Source organism: Rhagoletis zephyria, unplaced genomic scaffold (assembly GCF_001687245.7).
Source record: "Rhagoletis zephyria isolate East Lansing unplaced genomic scaffold, Rhagoletis_zephyria_1.1 Rzeph_scaffold_00547, whole genome shotgun sequence".
Classification (NCBI taxonomy): domain Eukaryota; kingdom Metazoa; phylum Arthropoda; class Insecta; order Diptera; family Tephritidae; genus Rhagoletis; species Rhagoletis zephyria.
In genome coordinates this window covers 83,691-107,161 of record NW_016157631.1, presented here as the reverse complement: position 1 = coordinate 107,161, position 23,471 = coordinate 83,691, and the positions used below count along the sequence as shown (strand labels likewise).

Here is a 23,471-nt window from a genome sequence, read left to right as displayed (position 1 = left end):
TACCCATGTAACCATAAGTGGGCGTGGCTACGCCCATTTTACAAAAATTCATAATATTCTTATTTGTCGTCTAAAACTTTTTGTAAATATCAATTTTGAGTGAATTATCTTCAGTAGTTACTAAAATATCGCAGTTTTCGTATTTCTGAAAATTACCGTTATATGGGAGGTAGGCGTGGTTATTGTCCGATTTTGCCCATTTTCAATACCGTCCGTCCTACGGAAGAAAGAAGTGCACGTACCAAGTTTCGTTAAGATATCTCAATTTTTACTCGAGTTATCGTGTGCACAGACGGACGGACGGACAGACAGTCACCACTTAATCGATTTCTCTTTTCATTCTGATCATTTATGTATAAATTTGTCTATATCTATCTCGATTCGTTTTGCCTGTTACAAACAACCGTTATGTGAACAAAGTTATAATACCCTTCTGCACAAGTGCGCTCGGGTATAAAAACGGCACTCAAGTACACAATACATTGACAAAAACAGTACTAGACTGTCTCGCTCTGATTTCGGAATGCTTACACATTGAGAAGTTAGCTTACTGCCAATATAGAAGTATTACATATATGGCCATCGTTAATTAAGAAAGAGATGTTCTTAAATATCATAACTTTACGACACTCACATATTGACTAGATTTGACTATTTATTTTATTATATTTTAATTTGAATTATTAGTTTACAAAAATATAGTATATTCCTTAACAAACACTAAATGAGTTTAAATAAGTTTAATCTTTGAACAACATTAAAAAAAATCGACAAACTTTCGTAAAAATTTCAAACTTTCTATTTCAATTTTATCTCCTAATATTTTGCACATTCAATTTTAGTCTAATAAAGTGCAAATTTAAAGTAGCTGTCATTTACAGTTGATGTATGGAATATTTTTAACGATGTCGGTAATTTTCTTCCATATTATCTAAGTATGTTCAACGATTTTTTTATGAAGAAAATGAGTAACGCCTTCATCAAAAAAAAAATATTAAAAATCAACGATAAGTCGCAGCTATGTTTTTTAAACTTGCGCTTTATTCGAATTGATCGGGCTACAAAACTGAGTACCCAAAATATGTATTTATAGGAAATCCAATTAAAAAGCTTTACGAAAGTTTTGTTGATTTTGGTAATGTTGCGCAAAGATTAAACCTTGGTTTTATACGGGTTTTGTTAAAGTGTAAACTGCATTTTTATAAACAAATAATTAAAATTATATAATTTTAAGATAAATGGCCAATCTAAAAAAAAAAAATTTGATAAGCACTCGAAATGTCAAGTTTTAGTATTGACTTCAAAAAAGATGTCTCTTTTATCCATTCATAATATCTTTAAAAAATCTGTTTGTTAAGAAGTGTATCTTAAAATATCTGCCTTGACATCTACTATATATTTGTGAAACGCCGGGACACGTATAACTTCTTTTTTTACCGATATAACTTCCCCCGGTAGTTTGAACCCTTCCCGATCACTGACCCCTACCATTTGTCTCACAGTGTAATAGGGTGAAAAAAATGGGGATCCAACAAGGGGACCCTTAATCAACCATAACTTCCAGACCATAAGTCACATGACCTTGAAACTTGGTATGCAGTCTTGTCAATGGTAGATGCTCATAGGAGGGTATATATAAACGAGTTTGCAAAAGGGGGCGTGGCTCCTCCCATAGGCGTGGAAATTTTGATCAGCTATAACTTCAAAACCATAAGGCAAATGAAATTGAAATTTTGTATGCAGACATACATACATATATAATACTCCTATATTGGCAGTAAGAGCTAGTACCGTCCGAAAACACTACAGTACAGATATATCAATAAACACGTACGAAAGAAAAGGAACCCATACGTTTATAAATAAACATGTACACGACACATTTACAAAAACGGCACTCAAGTACACAATACATTGACAAAAACGGTACTAGACTGTCTCGCTTTGATTTCGGAATGCTTACACATTGAGAAGTTAGCTTACTGCCAATATAGAAGTATTACATATATGCATACATATATACGGTAGGTGCTTATATACATATATACATGAGTTTGTAAAAAGGGGCGTGGCACACCCCACAGGCGTGGACCTTTTTATCAGCTATAACTCCGGAAATATAAGTCTCAAGAACTTGAAATTTGGTATGCCGGCATATCTATGGTAGGCGCTTATAGTGAGGTATATATAAATGAGTTTATAAAAAAGGGCGCGGCACATCCCATAGGCGTGTAGTATTTTACCAACTATAGTCACATAAACTTAAAATTTGGAGTGCAGACATATCTACAGCAGGGGCTTATAGTAAAGTATATATAAATAATATAATAAGCTATAACTTCGGCACCATATGTCACATGAAATTGAAATTTAGTATGCAGACGTATCTACGGTAGGTGCTTATATTATGGTATATATAAATGAGTTTTTGAGAGGGGCGTGGCACATTACACAGGCGTGAAATATGATAAACTTTGGTATGAATACGTATCCATGGTAGGTGCTTATAGTAAAGTTTGTATACATGAGTTTGTAAAAAGGAACGTGGAGCATAGGCGTGGAATTTTTAATTAGCCATAAATTGGGAACCATAATTCACATGAACTTGAAATTTGGTATGCAGACATACATATATATGGGAGTTGTTTAGAGTAAAGTATATATAAATGAGTTTTTAAAAGGGGGATACATATTGTTGGATTTTATACTTTGTTATAATATACTTTACGAAATTGTTCTGTATATAATTAAGTGCTCCTCGCTTGTACTTTAACTGTTGTCTTAAAAATTAAAAATCATTCTGCCTACGATTCTAGTAGGTTATGGGCCTTAACGCAGAACAAAATTGTCTTGTCTAACTTCAAAAGTATTTTGAAATAAATTTTTTTGGATTGGAAATGAATCGAGGCGCTGAATCGGTTCGCTTTGAAAAGCTCGTGGGATCAGATAATTGGCTGACTTGGAGTTTCGGGATCGCTACGTCTTGAAGGCCTATGGGTGTTAGTTGCAGGATCTGCTTCGATTGCTAATGCAGAAAAAGAGGAGAAAGCCAGATATCGTTTCGTACTTTCAGTGGACAAGGCTTTGTATGTCTACCTGCGAAATTGTACAAAATGGTATGGATGAACGCGTAAATAGGACTTTGACTGAAAAAGCTAGATGTATGTTAATCCATTCAAAGTTGCCAAAGCGTTTTTGCGCTGAAGCTGTGAATACTGCAGTATATGTCGCAAATAGAAGTCCTCACAAATCATTAAAACTGACTCGAGAGGAGATGTGGAATAGACGTAAGCCAGACGTTAGTCACATGCGAGTTTTTGGTTGCGCTGCTATGTTTTTTGTACCTAAGCAAAAACTTCTGAAATGGGATGCAAAATCTGAGCACGGAATTTTCCTTGGCTATGGTATAAACTGCAAATGATATCGTGTGTATGATGTAAAGAAAAATAGTATTTACGTATCGAGATGTTCAGTTCAACGAGAATGTGATAGGATATGTCCAGGTGAAAGAAAGGACGATGATTTTTATTTTTTTTTTAAATCCTGCGACTAGTGACAATGATCAACGATGTACTGAACTTGATAATGATGATTGTAGTTCGAATTCATTGTCATTTGACTCTTTGTCAGAAAATGATGATGAAGTGGGGGAAATGCAAGCTAAGAGTCTTCCACTTGATATAACGATGAGTGATGAAATGAATGACATGAAAAACCAAGTTGAGAAGATTGTGGCTGCTCCAGTAAGACGTAGTGAAAGAATTGCAAAGAAGGTAGAACTTGACTACTGTGGTTTTACAACAACTTTGACAACTCATGAAACAAATACAATTCAAGAAGCTCTATCCAGCGAAGAAGCTGATCAATGGAGAGGTACTGTTGAGAGTGAATTCAATTCTTTAGAAGAAAACCAAACATGGATAGCAGTTCCAAAACCAGCAAATCGCAATTTAATAAGACGAAGTGGATTTTCAAGAAGAAGAGGGAACGTGATGAAAGCATTCGGTACAAAGCCCGACTTGTTGTTAAAGGGTTTACTCAACGCAAAGGTATAGACTATGAAGACGTTTTTTCACCCGTCGTGCGTTACACATCTGTACGTTACTTGATGGCATTATCTGCGCGATTTGGGTTGAAAATAGAGCAAATGGATGCTGTAACAGCTTTTCTACAGGGAGAATTATTGGAAGATATCTATGTAGAGCCACCATCGGTAGTCGAAATTCCAAAGGGGTTTGTACTTAAGATAAAAAAAGCACTTTGTGGCCTAAAGCAAGCTAGTCACGTTTGGAATCTCTAACTCGATGCGGCATTGAAGAGATCGTAAAGCGGTCTCAATTTGATCCTTGCATCTGTTACAATACAGTTGGTGAGAAAATGACATTCCTGGCATTGTACGTTGACGACATGTTGTTGTTTAGTAATGATATTTTTATACTAATGAGCTAAAAACAAACTTAATGAAGAATTTTAAGATGAAGTTCTTAGGAGAGGCAAAACAATGTTTGGGCATGAGAATCACGCAAAAGGACAATAATATATATATTGATTAAGAAGAGTATATAAAGTCCATGCTTCAAAGTTATAACATGGAAAGTTGCAATCCCATTTCGACTCCATTTGACTTGAATCAGAACCTTAAGAAATCAGATACGATTGATGAAACAATGAAAGAAGTTCCTTACCAGCAAGTAGTCTTCTGTTTGCTGCTCAGTGTAAAAGACCAGATATTTGCCAAGCAGTAAATTTTTTAAGTCGTTTCAACAATAATCCAAATCGTATTCACTGGATGGCAGTGAAACGCATTTTAAGATACTTAAAGGGTACACTTGAAATGAAGTTGTTTTTTACCGCAAGAGGAAACCATGAGATAGTTGCTTGTCCGGATGCTGATTGGGCAAACGATGTAAATGAGCGACGCTCTGTGACAGGATACGTCAATATTTTACAAAATGGAGCAATATTATTTATTTATTTATTTATTTAATAATAATAATCCAGAAATTATTACATTTCATAAAGATTACAAACGACTTAAAAATAAGAAAAACAAACTAAGTAATTAATTCATTTAATATTGATTTAAAACGGGTTTCCGAGTAAGAAAAGTCTAGAACAGAAGAATTTGAGAGCAAGTTGAATTCCTTTAGAGCCCTGAGTATGGGAGCATTAGAAGCATATTGAGTTCTTACCTTCTCCCAGGAGAAAGTTACGTGATTTCTCAAACATCTCTGAGGCACAGTGAAATGAATACATCCGAGCAAGTATGGGCAGTCTATGACACCACGTACTAAGTTATAGACAAAAGTAAGGGAGAGAATAGACCACCTACAATCTAAAGACTTAAGATTAATAAGTAGACATCTACCACGGTAGGAGGGAATTGGGTGGACAAAATGCAGAGAATGAAGGGCAAAACGAACAAATTTTTTTTGGACTCGTTCAACCCTATTGATATGGCAAGCGTAATAAGGTCTCCAAATTACGGCGGCATAGTCTAACTTGGAGCGCACCAGGGAGGTATAGAGTGACTTTAGGGTATACGGATCAGAAAAGTCTGAGCTGAAACGTCGAATAAAAGCCAACATAGAGTATGCTTTAGCTATCGTGCAGTTTAATTGACTCTGAAATGAGAATCTATAGTCAAACACCACGCCTAGATCTATAATTTCAGTAGGGTTACCCAACTGAGAACCACCAATGTGGTAGGAAGTTGGGATAGAAGAGCGGGATTTAGTGAAGGTGACATGGTGACACTTATTTATATTTAAATTTAGCATGTTTATATTACACCAAGCAACAACGTTATCAGATCCCTTTGAAGGTTCAAAGAGTCTGAGGGACAGGCTACCGTGGAGTAAATCTTCAGATCATCAGCATACAAAAGAAACTCTGAGAACTTAAAACAACTAAAAAGTGTCGTTTATAAAAATTACAAAAAGAAGGGGTCGTAGTATACTCCCCTGGGGAACACCAGAGGTCGCAATAAAGGGATGGGAAGATACATCGTCAACGACAACAACACAATTCCGGCGAGATAGATATGATTTCATCCACTTCAAAAATATTGAGTGGACTCCTAGGCTGTGTAACTTTGTAAGTAACATAGAGTGACTAACCTTGTCGAACGCTTTTGAAAAGTCCGTATACACAGTGTCGACTTGAACATGATTGTGAAAAGCCGATATACAGTATTCAGAAAAAACTGCCAGGTTAGAAACAGTAGATCTACCGGCCATGAAACCGTGCTGATTAACACAGATCAAGCGGTTAATTGAGAAGTATAATTTTTGTTTTACGATGTATTCGAATAATTTTGAGACCGTGGATAATTTGGAAATAGGTCTGTAGTTAGCTATATTATTCTTATTCCCACTTTTAAATATGGGGTTGATAAGAGTGACCTTCCAGGCATCAATAAACTCACCAACCTCGAGAGATTTGTTGAAAATTAGTAAAAGAGGATATGCGAATGCGTAGCAGCACTTGAGAAAATATGACGATAACCCATCCACATCAGTTTGAGTTGACGATTTGATTTGTCGAATACCGTCTTCAACATCTTCAATGGTTAAAGAGAAAGTTCCAAAATTAACTGGGGAATCGTTGTTCAGGAGATTATTTCCACTTACATCAGCTTCCAGTTCGAAGTTGGAGTTAAAGAAATCTGCAAAAAGATTTGCAGCCTCAAGAGAAGTGTGAGCTTGGATATCATTATAAAATACTACTGAGGGAATGCTTGAACACGATTTCTTCGACTTTACATACCTCCAGAAAGCTTTAGGATTGGATTTTATCTCAGACTCGAATTTCTGAACATAGTTACGCTTTAGCTCCTTGCTTAATGATTTAAACTCCTTCGAGTATTGTAAGTATTTGTCTCTATTTAAAAGTGAGTTTGATAATTTAAATCTTTTATAAAACTTGTTTCTCAAATTCTTGAGTTTTTTCAGCTCTTTAGTGTACCAAGGTATCTTATAACATTGTTTTTTAACTCTCGGTATATTGTTTCTGCATATTTCACTAATCTTAAATTTGAAGATATCAAAACATTTGGCAACTTCAACCCCAGTAAATAAGGAATCCCAGTCTAAGGACTCGATTGCAACATTAACTGCCTCAAAATCACAGTTTCTGTAACAAAAACTCGTAGAGAAACGGTCCAAACTGATAGTATTGAACTCGTAAAACTCTAAATCAAGAACCAGTGGAACGTGATGTAGACCTGGAGTAGACAATGGATCAAGGCATTCCAATAAGGCAAAACTAACATTGTCATTAATAAAAATAAGATCTAAAGTTCGAAGCAGTTTGTTAGTGAAATTATTTATTTGTATGAGGTCACAACTTAAAAAATTATCAACCAGATAGGTTTCAGCAAAAGTATTAAGAGATTTCGGGTGTAACCCTGGACTATCGCCCCTAGCAGACCAATCGATATTACTTAGGTTGAAGTCACCAATTACACATAGATTTTCATGACTAGATGCTAAATCAAGAACATTGTCAACATGCGCTTTGTAGATTGCATCACCACTAGATGGCGGTATGTAACAAACGCAAATTACTAGTTTAGAAATACCATCCACAGCAATACTAATTTGATCAAAGAGGGTATCCTCATTCTTTAATGGCACAAGCGAAGAGCGGTATTTTCGATTAACCGCTATTAATACACCCCCACCTCTAGAGAGACCAGCTTTTGAAACATCTCTGTCTTTGCGAAACACGTTGAACAGATTGCAGTCGAAAAACTCATTGTCATAAAAATTCTTATTCAACCATGTTTCAACGAGGACAAATATGTCATAGTCCAAATGGGAACTCATGGCAAAAAGTTGTTTAGATTTGGTTCTAAGACCCGATACATTTTGAAAATAGAGTTTCAGACGTTTTGGGATGACTTCTGGAGGGTCAACTAAGCTTCTTGCTGTGGTACGCCGTCTTTGGGAAAAAAACGGAAAGGACGAATCTTCACATGCGTTGGCCAAATGTCCGCATTAAGCACCTTTTCATAGCAGCATTCCGACACCCCAAGTTTAAAATTAATTTTTTTAAGTTTGCATACGTCAGTGTCCTTTTTCACAAGCATATGGCAGGTCAGCAACTTCGTATCAAGCTCGGCGTGCTTTGAAACATAAGCTAATATATCGGCAACAGTTACGTTATTTGAAAAAGATGATAAATGCAACTACTTCAAACCAGGAACAACATGTAGTTCTTGGCTATTATTCGACCCAACGACAATTGGTTAATTAAGTTTTCTACTACTGCGTTTCGCAGTGATATTCCGCATGGGCAACTGGTACACAGATGATTTCGCTGTCTGATCAGGTGGGTGTAAAGAAGAGGCCGACGGCAAAGCAGCAGCACTGGCATAGGAGACGGGAGCAGTGGTAGTGGTGGCGGCCGCAGCAGCAGCAATGTTAGACGATATCGGAGTTTTCTCTTTCTGCGTTTTCTCATTCCGCGTTTTCCCTTTAAATATGTTCGTGTCACCAGCACTTTGCGAAAATGCTGGCAACGGCGCAGCGCAGGTAAACGCAATATTCTCAGCAATAACACGAGAATCAGACACAGATTGAGACGATGATGAAGAGGAAGCAAGCGAATGAGTCTGACTAGCAGTACTCGTAAGTTTATTGTTTTTAGTGATTTTGACATTACCACTAGGGGCTGCATTTAGACTATTGACACTAATAAAGACGATACCGTGCTGAGCTTTTACTTCGCATGTCAGCTTAGAAAGCACAGAGTCTTTGTCGCTGAGTAAAGATTTTAACGAACAAATCTCCTGATGGAGTTCAAACGTTTTTTTCATTAGATTTTCCCGATNGGAGCAGCGATTTTATTAGACACCATAAGCAATGTGGATTATTGCTCAGTATTATTGTCTTTAGGCACGTTAATTTCTTCACTGTCTTTATTTATTGTCTCAAACGGCGAAGCTGATATAGGTGGCGAGCGAATAGAAGCACGACGCTTATCCGAACAATCTTTACACATGAAAGGCCTCTCAGTGGCTAACAGATAATCAACATCTGCTTGTACGATACCAACACATTTCACGTGGAAAAACACTTTACATATCGCACAGTCTATCTTCGGTTGAGTACGGTCAACTTTCTGCCCACAACAACACGGCATATTAATGTCACTTCTATTATTGAAGTTTTAAATTAGATATAAATTTCGTATCAGCAATTACATATTTTTCACCAATAGGCACATGAATATTGGTAAAACAAGAGTCACTGTCTAAAACTGAGTTGTTGTATAAAATTAACAACATTTTTGATGCAAAAATCACTTAGAAATACTGATTAAATGCAGAGCGAGAGAAAAACACGTCCATACCATTTGACAAACACTTAGTAAATGGAATAGTAAGCGGCAACCAACTGTACCTTTATCGACCAGTGAAGCTGAATACATGGCGATGTCGGCTGCTACACAAGAGGTTGTATGGTTAAGAGGGCTTGAGAAAGAACTCAACATAAAGTTTGATGAACTGTTACCAACAAAAGATTTTTGTGATAACCAAAGCGCTACTCATATTGCTACAAACGATGCTTATCATCCAGGAACTAAGCATATTGACATACGACATCATTTTATTCGAGAGAAAAACAAAATGAACGAAGTATCTTTTTGCAGTATTTCAACAGATAAAATGATAGCAGATTTTTTGACCAAACCTGTTTGCTTTGATAAACACAAGTTCTTTTGTAAACAAATAGGTTTGAAAATTATATAAGTATATTTCGAGTGGGGGTGTTGGATTATATACTTTGTTATATTTAATATACTTTACGAAATTGTTCTGTATATAATTAAGTGTTCCTCGCTTGTACTTTAACTGTTGTCTGAAAAATGAAAATCATTCTGCCTACAATTCTAATACATATGTATTCATCTATTATGTATATCACTCGGATATTTAAAACTGTGTCTTATAGTCTTTAGACCGTTTCGGAACGGAAAGATTAAATCGTTTTTTTTTATCCCGTGATGCTGTTAAACTAAAAATGTGGCGCTATTCTAAAACAGCTAAGCGAATAGGCAGATAAACGGAATGTATAGTTTGTCTCCTTTAATTTATGCTGAATTGAATATTTGTACTACTGTTTTATATTTTGATTTGTTTACCGCGAACAACGTCGGGTGCTCTGTTAAAGTGTAAAATATGTAAATGTACCTAAACTTTCACGTGAATACCATCAAAGCAATGATCTTTAAGGGAATCTATGTATGCATGCATGCATGCATATGAGCAAATCAAAACGTCGATACAATTTACAGTCGAAAAGTACAGTTTTTGTATAGATTATAGATTATTTCCAAACACTGTGGGGAACTAAGCAAAATGGCCTTGTGTATTTCGCAAATATTCAAATAATCCACCAACCGATAATGTTATATATTCATTAAAAGATCATTTGTCATCAGTCTGAAACAAAAATATATAAATCGGCAGAGTAAAAAAGTATTGTGTTATTAATTCAAAAACAAAAAGTTTAATTTCACTGACGAAGGGGGGGATCTATACCCCCGATCCCCCCTCTGGCTACGCCACTGACTGCCATTCACCTGGGAGTGGCCAGAAGTGATTCGTTTGCTTACGGTTCAAATCGCAGTTCACTACGTCCGGACATTTATAGCCATGAATCCTCTGGGTAGCGACCGAACTAGTTTGGGAGCGAGCTAAAGTTGGAGGGCGTAACACCCCGCGTGCGCTGGGTTGGGGTCCCGCCACGTTAAAACCCTGCCCAATGAAAAAAAAAACATATGCCGCGGATAATACCCCCTTCTTTTCGCCGGTGTCGGAAAATTCAGCCTACACATAGAGGCGGAGGGCTGAGCCGGATCGACTTCGCCGGGGCCCGAAACTTGGCAGTATGTAGTACTGGTTTATAGCTTAAAAAGATCGGTCAAGCTACATGGGTGTCTCCAGATCGAAAAAGAGAACACCAAATCGAGCATGTTGTGATAGACGGAAAGCATGCTTCCAGTGTTTTAGATGGTCTTACTTACACTCCGAGGGCCAAACATAGACTCGCATCACTGTATAGATGCAGCCAATATACGACCCCATCTCGGTGCAGCAAAAAAAACGGCCCCCAACAATACAAGGGAAGTTCAACGTCGAAAAGCTGCAACCAAACAGACAGCCAATGGATTCGCCGCTCGACCCCCACACCTGCTGTGAGAGAGAACTATTCAACAAACCGACATACGTGAGCAGTGGAACCACATTTTCCGCTCATTACTGGTACGATGAGGAGTGTCAAGAAGCTGCAGAGGAAAATACTTGAAATGCTGGCCGACAGAAAAAACAACCGAAATTTCTAGCAGAGAGTTGAGCGACTTACGGAAGGTTTCAAGACTCCTGTAGGAACAACCATGGCGACCTAGTGACCGATGCCCAGAACGTACTCATATATTGGAGGGAACACTTTTCGACTCCTTTAAATGGCAGAAGCACTGAAAGAAGTGGAGAAAACGAACCCGAGTCCCCAGTCGATGACGATGGAGTCGGTATCCCCGCGCCTGACTATGATGAGGTATGAATAGCGATTGTGCTGATGAAAAGTAACAAAGCTGCTTGAGCTGACGGCCTGTCAGCTCACCTATTCAATTACGATGGCAAGGAACTAATAAGGTGTATGCCCGGCGACTGGAATTCAAGTGCGCTCTGCCCAATCCACAAGAAAGGCGACCCCGCCATGCGTGGCACCAACCGCGGGATCAGCCTTCTAAGCATAGGTTGCAAGGTCTTATAAAATGTATTGTGTGAAAGACTGAATACCACCTTCAGTGAACTGATTGTGCTTTACCAAGGTGGCTTTAGGCCTGGAAAATCCATCATAGACCAGGTGTCTTGGAAAAGATACGCGATAAAAGGATCGACACTCACCACCTATTTGTCGACTTTAAAGCCGCTTTCGACGGCACTGAACGGAGTTGCCTATACGCCGCTATGTCTGAATTTGGTATCCCCTCAAAACTCATACGGCTGTGTAAAATGACGTTAAGCAATACCATAAGCTCTGCCAGAATTGGGAAAGACCTCTCCGAGCCGTTCGCCACCAAACGGGGTTTCAGACGGGCGACTTCCTTTCATGTGACTTCTTTAATCGGATGTTGGAGAAGATAATAAGAGCTGCAGAACTGAACCACTCAGGAACAATTTACTACAAGAGTGTACAATTGCTGGCCTTTGCCGATGACTCTGACATCATCGGTAAGAAAAACCGAGAAGTCTGTTATACCTTTTTCCATGGTTTTGGTGGTAAACGAGGACAAGACGAAGTATCTCCTGTCGTCAAACAAACAACCAGCACCCACGTCACTGTTGACAGTTATAATTTCGCGAAAGTAGAAAATTTCGTTTACTTGGGAACCAGCATTAACACCGATAATAACGTCAGCATGGAAATTCAACGCAGAATCACTCTTGCCAACAAGTACTACTTTGGACTTAGTAGGCAATTCAGGGGTTTCTGGACGTACGAAAACTACACTCTATAAGTCACTCATCATGTGCCCGTGCTGGTATATGGCGCAGAAGCATGGACAATGGCATCAACCGATGAGGTAGCTCGTGGAGTATTCGAGAGAAAGATTTTGCGGAAGATTTACGGGCCCTTACGCGTTGGCGACGGCAAGTGCGGCAGACGATGGAACGATGAGCTGTATGAGTTTTACAACCACATAGACATAGTGCAGCGAATTAAAATACAGCGGCTCCACTGGATTGACTATTTCGTTCGAATGGACACCGACGCTCCAGCTCTGAAAGTATTCTGGCTTCACTTGGCACTTCCAATTGGTGTCAGTTGGCACAGAAGTGAAACTACTGGCGTGCTTTGCTGAACTCGGCCAAAAGCGCTTCGGCGGTTATAGCGCCAAATAAGAAGAAGAAGAGAAAAGATCTATAACCTTATCAGTCACACAGTGTTATAATCCCGACGAAATTCTTGAGGGTGTTACCGGGAGGGCAACGGTACATGACGGTAGGAAGTCTAGTTAGGGTTAAAGTCTCACACTGACGGGTTAGGCGTTCGATGCTTCCTCCTCGTTAAATAAACATGCGCAGTGAAAAGTTAACTATTAGGGGCCATTTGCGTAACAGCAGGTTATCTATTTAACTCGTAGTTTACTGGTTAAATTGATATATTGGCTTCCACAATCTATGGTTAGGAGTAAAATTAGAGTTAAATCGTTAAATATTTAGCCCAGAAATTTTTGAAGGTTAAGTTGCTAACTCTACATATGTCAATTTTTTCAGTAGCAAGAATAAAAAAATTGAGATTTCAAAAATGTTTAATGTAAAAAATATGTCTGACTTCATATGTACATACAGTCAGTCAATAAAGTTTAGGTACAGCGAATTTTTTACAATACGGGTAACTATTTTTTAAATATTTTATTTTTCGATATTTTTTTATAAAAATATGGTCAATTCTACAATGAAAAACCGAAAAATCAGATTTTCAAACCTTGGGCAAAATTAAAGAAAATTCGGCAAAATTTCGTTCAAATATTGCACTTTTTATTTACGCTCTTTAGAAAGAAGTTGAGTATGCAGTTTTTTAGCCCATTCAATTTTAGTATAACAAAGTGCAAGTTTGTGGTGACTAGGACTTACCATTGATTTTTAGGAGTTTTTTTTTGTTGAAGGTGTCGCTCATTTTCTCCATATAAAATAATGTTTGATAACAGTAAAAGGTTCTGGAAGTTTGTGAATTGCAAGAAGAAAACCACAGGGATTCCTGACATGGTGAATTATTTAGGTGAATCGTCGACGAACGTTCAGATGATTTGTAACATGTTTGCCAATTTTTTCCGTTCTATGTATGTTCCTCACTCTGAAGCCGGAACAGTCAATGTTTCCTGTAACAGCACACTCGTCCTTAAAGGATTACAGCTCTCAGAAGATGAAGTGCTAGATGGCATTTTAGCCTTGCCAAACGACCCGAATCCTGGTGAAGATGGCTTTCCCCTTCCTTGTTAAAGAGCTGTGCGCCAGCGTTAGCATTACCATTATCCAAAATATTTAACAAATCCCTAAATTTAGGCGAATTCTTACCGATTTGGAAAAGGTCCCTCATCACACCTATCCATAAGTCTGGGAGCAAGTCCGACGTCCAAAATTATCGTCCAATCAGTAAAATTCCAAGCATACCTAAACTCTTCGAGAAGCTAGTTTACGATAAGATTATTTTCCAAATTTCTGAGCTCATATCGCCCTATCAACATGGATTCATTAAAGGTAGATCCACTTCTACAAACTTAGCGTTATTTTCAAATTTTGTTCTAAAACAATTTGAAAACGGTCATCAATGCGATGCCATATTCACAGACTTCTCGAAAACATTTGATAAGGTTAGTCATTCATTACTGCTTAAAAAGCTGGAATTAATCGGAGTGCACGCAAATATGCTTAAGTGGTTTGCATCCTATCTTGTTGATAGGACCCAATTCGTTCGCATTAATAATACTAAATCCGATGTGATTAAAGTCACCTCAGGGGTGCCTCAAGGCAGCCATCTGGGCCCGTTACTTTTCTTGGTTTTTGTCAATGATATTCCGGACGTTTTCCTTACATCGCATTGTTTAATGTATGCTGATGATCTAAAGTTATACAGTCGCATAGTAAGCGTGTCCGACTGCATTAATCTTCAAGATGACTTGCTAAGACTGAACTCATGGTGTGATGCTAACTCTTTGCCTCTTAACGTTGGTAAATGTCAATTTATGTCCTTCAGTAGACGCAAAGTAACAGTCGACTACCACTATAGGTTAGACACATCTTCTCTTACTAAAATTTATGAAAAGAAAGATCTGGGAGTCATATTTACTTCGAAAATGTCCTTTTCTAAACATATAGATTTTATGATCACCAAGGCTAGGTCGATGCTTGGCTTCGTAATGAGGAATTCTAATGAATTTCAAGACCTCTTCACACTTAAGAGCTTGTACTTCTCATTTGTAAGATCGAACCTTGAGTATTGTAGCATCATTTGGGATCCCTTCTACTCGGGTTCATCTTCAAGGGTAGAGAAGGTCCAAAAACGCTTTACCAGATACGCAATTCACTCCCTGCGGTGGAATTGCAACATGCCCGATTATAAGAGTAGGTGCCTTTTATTGGCATTACCTACTTTAGAAATGCGTAGAAAAATGTCCTCAATCATGTTTATTAGGGACATAGTCACCAGCCACGTCAAGTGCCACTTCTTGCTCGAACTAATTCTTTTCAATTGTCCTGTTCGGGATCTCAGATTCAGCGACATGTTCCGTTTACCTAATCACAAGACCAACTTTATGTTTAATGAGCCGCTTACGCGTTGTCTGAGGCAGACTAACCAAATTTGTAAAAATTTAGATGTTTTCTCAAATTCTGGGGAGAGCTTTAAGTCTAAACTTATTCTCGTTCTGCATTTCTTAAATTGTAAATAATCTTTTTTTTTATTCAGATGCACATTCACATACCCTTGTATTTTGTACATGTACCTTATTACTCATTTACTTATTTTATAGATATTTTTTTCCTTTTCTTTTTTATTTAACTTTAGTAATCTATCTGAGATGTACTCTAATTGATCAATTGAATTGAATAAATAAATAAATAAATAAATTTTTTTATATGGAAAAAATAAGCGACACCTTCAACAAAAAAATTTCCCAAAAATCAATGCTTCCTCATACTTGCACTTTATTATACTAAAATTGAATGGGCTAAAAAACCGCATACCCAAATTTTTTCTAGAGAGTCTAAATAAAAAGTGCAATATTTGAATGAAATTTTGCAGAATTTTCTTTAATTTTGCACAAGGTTTGGAACTTTGCTTTTTGGGGTTTTTGTTGTAGAATTCACCATATTTTTATAAAAAATTAGCGAAAAATAAAATATTTAAAAAATAGTTGCCCGTATTGTAAAAAATTCGCTGTACCTAAACTTTATTGACTGAGTGTACATACATATGTACATATGCACATATTCATTTTCCGCCTTCAACTCTGAGGTTTCGGCCAGTCTTGCGTGAAAAATATATGCCATTAAAATGCACCAAACGTATGCAGTGAAGAAGTGTCACTGGCCAATTTGCAGAGCAATGGGATATCAGTTTATTTAATATTTGCTACACTATTTAACTTTTCTGTTTGTATTTCAAATATATATGTATATTCAGTTTCAAATAATAAATGTAAACAATCAACCAAATGTCGAAAAAGAGAGAGTAGTCCCTACTTAATTCAGAAATCCCTTGGGTTACTTAACTCTGGGGCAGCCTTCAATGCTGCAAGACATTGTCGGGTTTAGGAGTATAAAAAGTTAACTCTGAGCTACTGAACTCTGTATTTATATATTTAACTCTGTATAGTATCATAGATAGATAGTTTTATATCAAGTTTTGTGAACTTTTGTTTATATGTTTTTGTACAACGTATTTACCTCTATTAGTTGCAATAATTTTAAGCTATAATAAACAATTCTTTAGTAAGTTATTGGTTTTGATTTTTTTTTCTATAGATAGCCCGCCCAATCATCCGCTTCGTCGCTCATGTTTACTCGCCGAAGTACAAGTGCGATCTGATTTGTGCGACGTCAGTGGCGAAATGCTGCGCAAAAACTAAGGGGACACAAATTCTTCGACATTCATTCGCTGCTGCCTCGAGTAGACTTGCATTTGCTCAGCTGTATGCTTGTATATTAGGGGTATTCTCTGAGTCTTGCATAGCCCTTGCACGGTGCACGGATTGCACGGTTTGCAAAGCTGTCCCATACGAAAACCGGTTTTAACCGTGCAATCCGTGCAATCTGTGCACCATGCAAGGGCTTTGCAAGACTAAGAGAATACCCCTATTGATTTGTTAGTTTGAAATATTTTTGCATTTCCTAGAACGATGTTGTAATTGATATTGACGTTGTTGTCGGTTAGCTCAGTAACTTAAATTTGTTAATCACCTCTGTAATAAACGAAGATGGAACTATAAGTACAGTCCTGTCCTATGGGCTATAACAGGGGTGGGCAAGGCCGAGGCCGAAAAAAGACACATGTACATTTTAAATGCTACAAAGAGCCACAAAAAAACAACAAAAACAAACATTTTTTTTAATAAAATTGTTATTAGAAATGAAAAACATTAATTTTAATTAATTCGTAATATATGTAGATATTAAAAAATTCAATTTGAAAATTCAAAATATCCTTTTGGCCTAATTTTCAAAATCAGGTTTTACGTCAGTTAAAGCCGTTCGTAACACTTCTGTTAAATGTTGGTTAGTCAATTGTGAACGGTATTTTGACTTTACGAATTTCATTCTAGAGTACAAAGACTCACAGTTATACGTTGTACCAAGAATTGAAAATATATGGCTCGCAGTGTTTTCAATAGCGGACACTTTAAATCTGGTACTTGTTGCCGGCATTCAAGCAATGGTAAAGCTTTATGTTGCATTTCCAGTGCCTTGTCTTCTTTTAATTCCAAAACCCCAATTCTTCTTCGATTTCCTTCAAAATGAGCATTTCGGTTATTGTAAATTCATTCTCAATTATGTTACACAAAAAAGGGTTTATGAAGTATGCAAAGTGCGTTTGCATTGTCCAACTTTGCGTTCAACATTTGCGTTCAACTCAGCGCAGGGTTGAACGAAAAAAAAAGTTGAATGGCTAAAAATATCAAAATATGAAAAAATATCAAAATATTCGCCATAAAAAGGTGTTTGCACTGTTCAACTTTGCATTCAACTTTTGGTTGAACGGCCTTTCAACTAATCGCTTTCAACAAAGTTGGTAGCCAGCCAAAATTTAGCCATTCAACTTTTTCGTGCAACCCTGCGTTGAGTTGAACGCAAATGTTGAACACAAATGTTGAACGCAAAGTTGAATAATGCAAACACTGCTGTACATTTAAATAATTTCAAATCGGCAAATCGTTTTTCAAAATCTGCTTTTAAATCATGTAGTTTTGCGACTATGGGTCCAATTTATCCTCTTTGATATTTGCAATATTTTTTTCTAGCTATGGAATAAAAAGACATAGTTTAGCTTAAAGGATGTCTCCAAACCTAGCTAGACCCTGTGAGATTGAGCGTAACATGAGCATTGCCCACACTCTAAAAAAAATTGTGTAGATTTCCTACCTAAAAGGTAGGTTACTGATTTCCTACCTTATTATTCGCGAAATTACATGCTCGATTATTAAACGAATAGTTTGTTGAAATTTCGGACTTTTTAGAGTGTAATATAGCTGCTGTGGTGTGCGTAAATTTACTACGAAGGTGTGTACAAGTTACAAAATACACATCTGCTGTTTCATTTCACCCGTAGAATTGTGTAAAGCCGCTAACAAAAGGGATTTTTACATACGAAAATATGTAAACTAGAAAAATACATATTCATCGTGTAAATTTACCAAAAAAATTTAAAAATAAACAAAAATATACTCGATTTATAGTCGCATTTTTAAACAGATTTTTTAGAGTGCACATGCAGAGCTCAATCGAGTTAGCGGCACTGAAATGTAAAAATGAAGAAAAAATTTGTTCGTATTATTGTGCTCATTGTGTGCTATTTTCGGCCACTTTTCGTTTTTTTTGGGCTCCGACCATTTGGTAAATAATTAAGACTTTGCTAAGTTAACCGTAACTTAGCAAAACATTCATTTAATGAAGTATGTTTACTACTTATCTGGGCTTATCTTTTTGGTAATTTTATGAGCTTTAAAAATATTGAAGAGTAAACATTGAAAACCCGCTTGACGTCGCTCTATCTGGCCCACTTCTTAAACTTTGGTCGAATATGGATAAATATTATTGACGAATTACGCGCTATTTTTGGGCTTTTTAGAGTTACCAAAATAATTATAGGAGCTCATCCAGTTTCCGAGATAATTAAGACTTTGCTGGGTTAACTGTAACTTAGCAGAACATCCATCCAATGAAAACTTTTTACTGCTTATCTGTTTTTATTATTTTGGGCTTTTTATGTGCTTTGCAAATACTGCCCGTTGAACATTGGAAAATCGCTAAAAATATTGCCCAGTTAACTTTGAAAATTCGCTTGACGTCGCGGTAGCCGACCAACTTTATAAACTTCGGTCGAACACGGATAAATATTGCTGAGGAATTAGGTGATATTTAGGGAATTTTTAGGGCTGTCAAAATTATTTAAGGTGCTCACTCAGTTTCCGGGACTATTTAGACTTTGCTGGGTTAAATTTAGCTTAGCAAAACATCTATTAAGTGAAGACTTTTTGTTTAACGTTTTAAGTTTATGAACAACTGTCAAGTGTACTCATTGGGGTGTTTATAAACTCATACCCAAATTCATAAAAAATTAAGACCACTTTAACTGCTTTATAAATCGAAATTTTGTATGAAAATGTCATTTTATAGCGCTCTTTAAACCTATTTTATTTTTTATGAATAAGGCTATCGGAGTTTAATTTGACATTTGTTTGTTTACTTTTTCTTATTCGAATTTAGCCTGTTCCCGTACTCCAGCATTTAGACAGAAATAACCCGAAGTAGCCATGGTGTAGAATACCAACCGTTTAGCCATAAAGAAATAAAAAAAATGTAGCTATCTAGAGCTGATTTCAACCATATGAAGATTATTTGCCGCAAATAAAAAATAAAGCCAATAAAAAAGGTTCAATTTTTAATATTTTTATTGAGTTTTGTACTACGATTGTTTATTAGGAAAAATTGAAAAAGCAATGCTTCCTAAACTATGTATTTGTCAATGTTATTGTGGCTGAGCCTGCCTGAAACTATACAAAAAAGCAAATAAGCAAATGGATGTATAGAATTGACAACAACAACCACGCTGTCGAGTTTAAATAGCGGCAAATCAGCTGCACTTGATAGTAGTTGGTTGAATAAGGAAAATGAATTAGCAACAAGAGTTTACGGGATGTACATAGCTCAGTGGTTAACGCTTCTGACTTTGAACATCGAATTCGCAGGTTCGATCCCTGCTGAAGTCTAGAAAAAAAAAGTCTGATGAGGAGATGTGGTGATCTCCGAAATAGTGCTATAACTTCTACCGCTTAGACTTTGTTGCTTTTTCAATTTTTCCTAATAAACAATCGTGGTACAAAGCTCAATAAAAATATTACAAATAAAATGTTAACAAGCCACAATAACATTCACAAAAAAGTTTCAAGTTTAACATTTATATTTTTAATATTTATAATATCTCGGAAACTATTTGACCGATCACAAACGTATTGATGCTTATTTAGAGATAATTTAAATACGTTTTACGCGACGTATACAGTATAACCTTTTTGAAATCAAATTTTAAGTAAACGCCATTTAAAAAATATATATATTTATATATTTTTTGATAATTAGGTGTTTCTGACTTAAAAATATAAACAAAAGGAAACAATTATGTCCACCAAGTGAAATATCCCCTAATTGCCTTTATTTTGACGTCATTCGTTTTTTAATAGGTATATTGTTCAGAAGATAATAATATCTAAAAATTTAACTTTAACCATTGATATCTTCTTAATTTTTTACTTTAACCAAATAATTTTTGTAGGGTGTAAATAAGCACAAAAAGTTCTATCGAGCAACATTTTGGTTTTTACATAGCTAGATTGCTGGTATTCTACACTTATGTGAACGAAACGACCTGGAACTATTTTGATTAAAGAGGAAAGTATATAGAGAGAGACACGGAAACTCAATTTGGGAACTATTTTGGGATTTTAGAGATTTTCGGGATCCTCGGGACTTATTGATCAAATAATCGATATTTTTATCGATTTTGTTATCGATTTTGTAATCGGCATTTTTAACTATTTTGTTAGCGATATTGTTTATCGATTTTACTATCAATATTTTTAAAAATTTATTGATTTTGTTGATATTTATCGTTTTAGTTGTCGATATATATCGATTTTGCTATCGATAATTAAAGATTTGTTATCGATTATTCATTAATTTTTTACTGATATTTATCGATTTTATTATCGACATTTATAGATCTTGTTATCGATATTTATTGATTTTGTTATCGATATTTGTCGATTTTCTTATCGATATTAATCGATTTTTTATCGATATTTATAGATTTTGTTATGGATTTTTTATCGGTTTTGTTATCGATATTTTTAAAGATTTTGTTATGGATATTTTTATCGATTTTGTTATGAATATTTTTGTCGAGGTTCTAATAGATTTGGTTACCAATATTATTATCGATTTTGCTATCGAAATTTTTATCGAATTTTTCATCGACTTTGTTATCGATATTTTTATCGGTTTTGTTATCGATATTTTATTAGTTGTTAGTGATAGATATGTAGGCTTTGTCAGCGCCTAGCTCCTCAATGGCTTCCCGTCTGCGAAGGACGTTTATGCATGAAATACTATATGAGGAAACTGCCTTAATTGCCGCCTGGAATGGGTTTAATTTTGCATTGATTGACGTTTCGGTGAAGGCTAGCTCTGCAGTTATCCTCATTGCGAAAACCTCTGCTTGAAATATGCTGCAATGGTCAGGTAGCCTTACTGTCCGCCTGACGTTCAGTTTCCGGCAGTAAATCGCGGCACCCATTCCTGTAACCATTTTAGAGCCGTCCGTAAAAATGCTTAGGGATCTATGGCTAGGTTTCATTCCCTTGCGCCACCCCTCCTCCTCAACCATTGTGCTAAAAGTTCATTTCCACTTAAAGCTAGGTGCCATGAAGTCTGTGCTGCTTGTGCTTCCCGCCCCAATTAACCGGTGCCCAAAGGTTCTGAAATTGAATTTCCCTATGACCGGATTTCGCAGCACGGTTTTCCACAAATCGGCCAATGGGCGGTAAACTAAGGGTTTTTTAAAGAGCAGCCATCGAAGTGGACCTCAGCGCTCCGGCGATGCACAGTGCCGCTGGGCGCTGAACCTTCTACATTGGCCCGAGGCATAAGGACTTTTTTGCGGGATTCCAGCACATCAAAGCGCCTTAGAGCAGTATTGACCTGACTATTGCTGTGTAGCAACAATGCATCAGAGCAGGTGACAAACCCCAGTGACTCCCAGCATTCTCTTACATGCACAAAGGGCGTTACTGGGCTTCTGCTGGTGAAGTATGTACCTAAAACTATAGGACGAGTAGCCTGTGCAAAATGTGGTGTGGGTTTATGTTTGAAATGTTTTGCCACTTCTATATATATAAAACAAAGTCGTGTTAGTTACGCTGGAGTTGAGTTATTGGTAAAACCCTTATTTATGGCCCGATTTGCCTCATATTTGAGATATGTATTGACAATAGAAAAAAACAACCATTGCAAAAAAAGAGCCGCCAGGTGGAGTTGGAGTCGAGTTATTACTAAAAATCGTGTTTATGGTCCGATTATCCTCAGATTCAAAACATGTATTGATAACAGGAAAAAGAATTCTTTCGAAAAAAATTTGCCGCCAGTTGGCGCTGAAATTGAGTTACATATGTATATGTAACTAAAAATTTTATTTATGCTTGAATTTATTTCATTATCGAAATGTATGAATTCACATATCAATGGTCCTCTGCAATTTAAAAATCAAAGCCCTTATTACTGTTAAGAGACTCATGTCTCGAGTCCTTGGCTAACTCATGTCTAACCCAAACTAAAGTAAATTGTATTATACATGAATAAGACAACAATTAAATACATGATCCTCTTAACAATAGTACGAGTTTTTATTCTTTGAATTTTGAATTGTGTTGTTATTGTAGAGGACCATCGATATATTTATGACAGGAAAAGATACGTATGTATGTATACTTTTGCCAAATAAACTTAAATTCAGTCGGAAACCGCCGTTTACGAACAGCTGTTCATTATCTATATATATATAAAAATGGTGTGAAAAATGTATAGTAATATAACAGTTGTGCATTCGAGTGCTGCGGACGTGTTTTTTTTCGCTCCGTGATTTTTGTACTATTTCTGCTATTATGGCAAGTGTTAATAATTATAACTATAATTAGTGCGCTGGTTTTGATTTGAGATAGTGACTCTTATTTGAATTTAATTGCTATAATCACTTTATTCAAATGATATACAACAATAGTATTGAAATAATAATTTATTCGTAATGCCCTGCGAATGTGGACAAAGGGTTGATCGCAATGCACCGAAAGTGTTGTGTGCGAAGTGCAATGACCTTTTTCATTTAAAATGTGTCAATATGTCATCTGCTGATGTTGATTTTCTAATCTCTTCAAAGAAACCATACTTCTGTAAAGTCTGTTCGGATGCGCGTCGCGCATCCATGCGTGCTCCCCCACCAGGTGCTTCGCCTATCGTCTCTAATAATGCTGAGAGCATCGGCGAGTCGTGTGAAAATATCCAACAACTATCTCTGATCGATATCGTCTCTAATAATGCTGAGAGCATCGGCGAGTCGTGTGAAAATATCCAACAACTATCTCTGATCGATATTGCTAAAGACATTGCTGCTTTACGCTCAGAAAATACC

At 36.5% G+C, this 23,471-nt stretch overlaps 1 protein-coding gene and 1 long non-coding RNA gene across 2 annotated transcripts in view; one reads left to right on the top strand and one right to left on the bottom strand.

Annotated features, from left to right (window-relative positions):
* Nucleotides 1-23,471, top strand: part of LOC108360258 (glutamate receptor ionotropic, kainate 1-like) — a 162,624-nt gene that overhangs the window by 116,382 nt on the left and 22,771 nt on the right. The gene's annotated exons all lie outside the window — the stretch shown is intronic.
* On the bottom strand, nt 640-9,203 carry LOC108360261 (uncharacterized). Its single transcript, XR_001847078.1, has 3 exons — nt 9,029-9,203; nt 6,827-6,833; nt 640-651 (listed from the first exon to the last, which is right to left on the bottom strand). It is a non-coding gene; the product is annotated as an uncharacterized LOC108360261 (long non-coding RNA).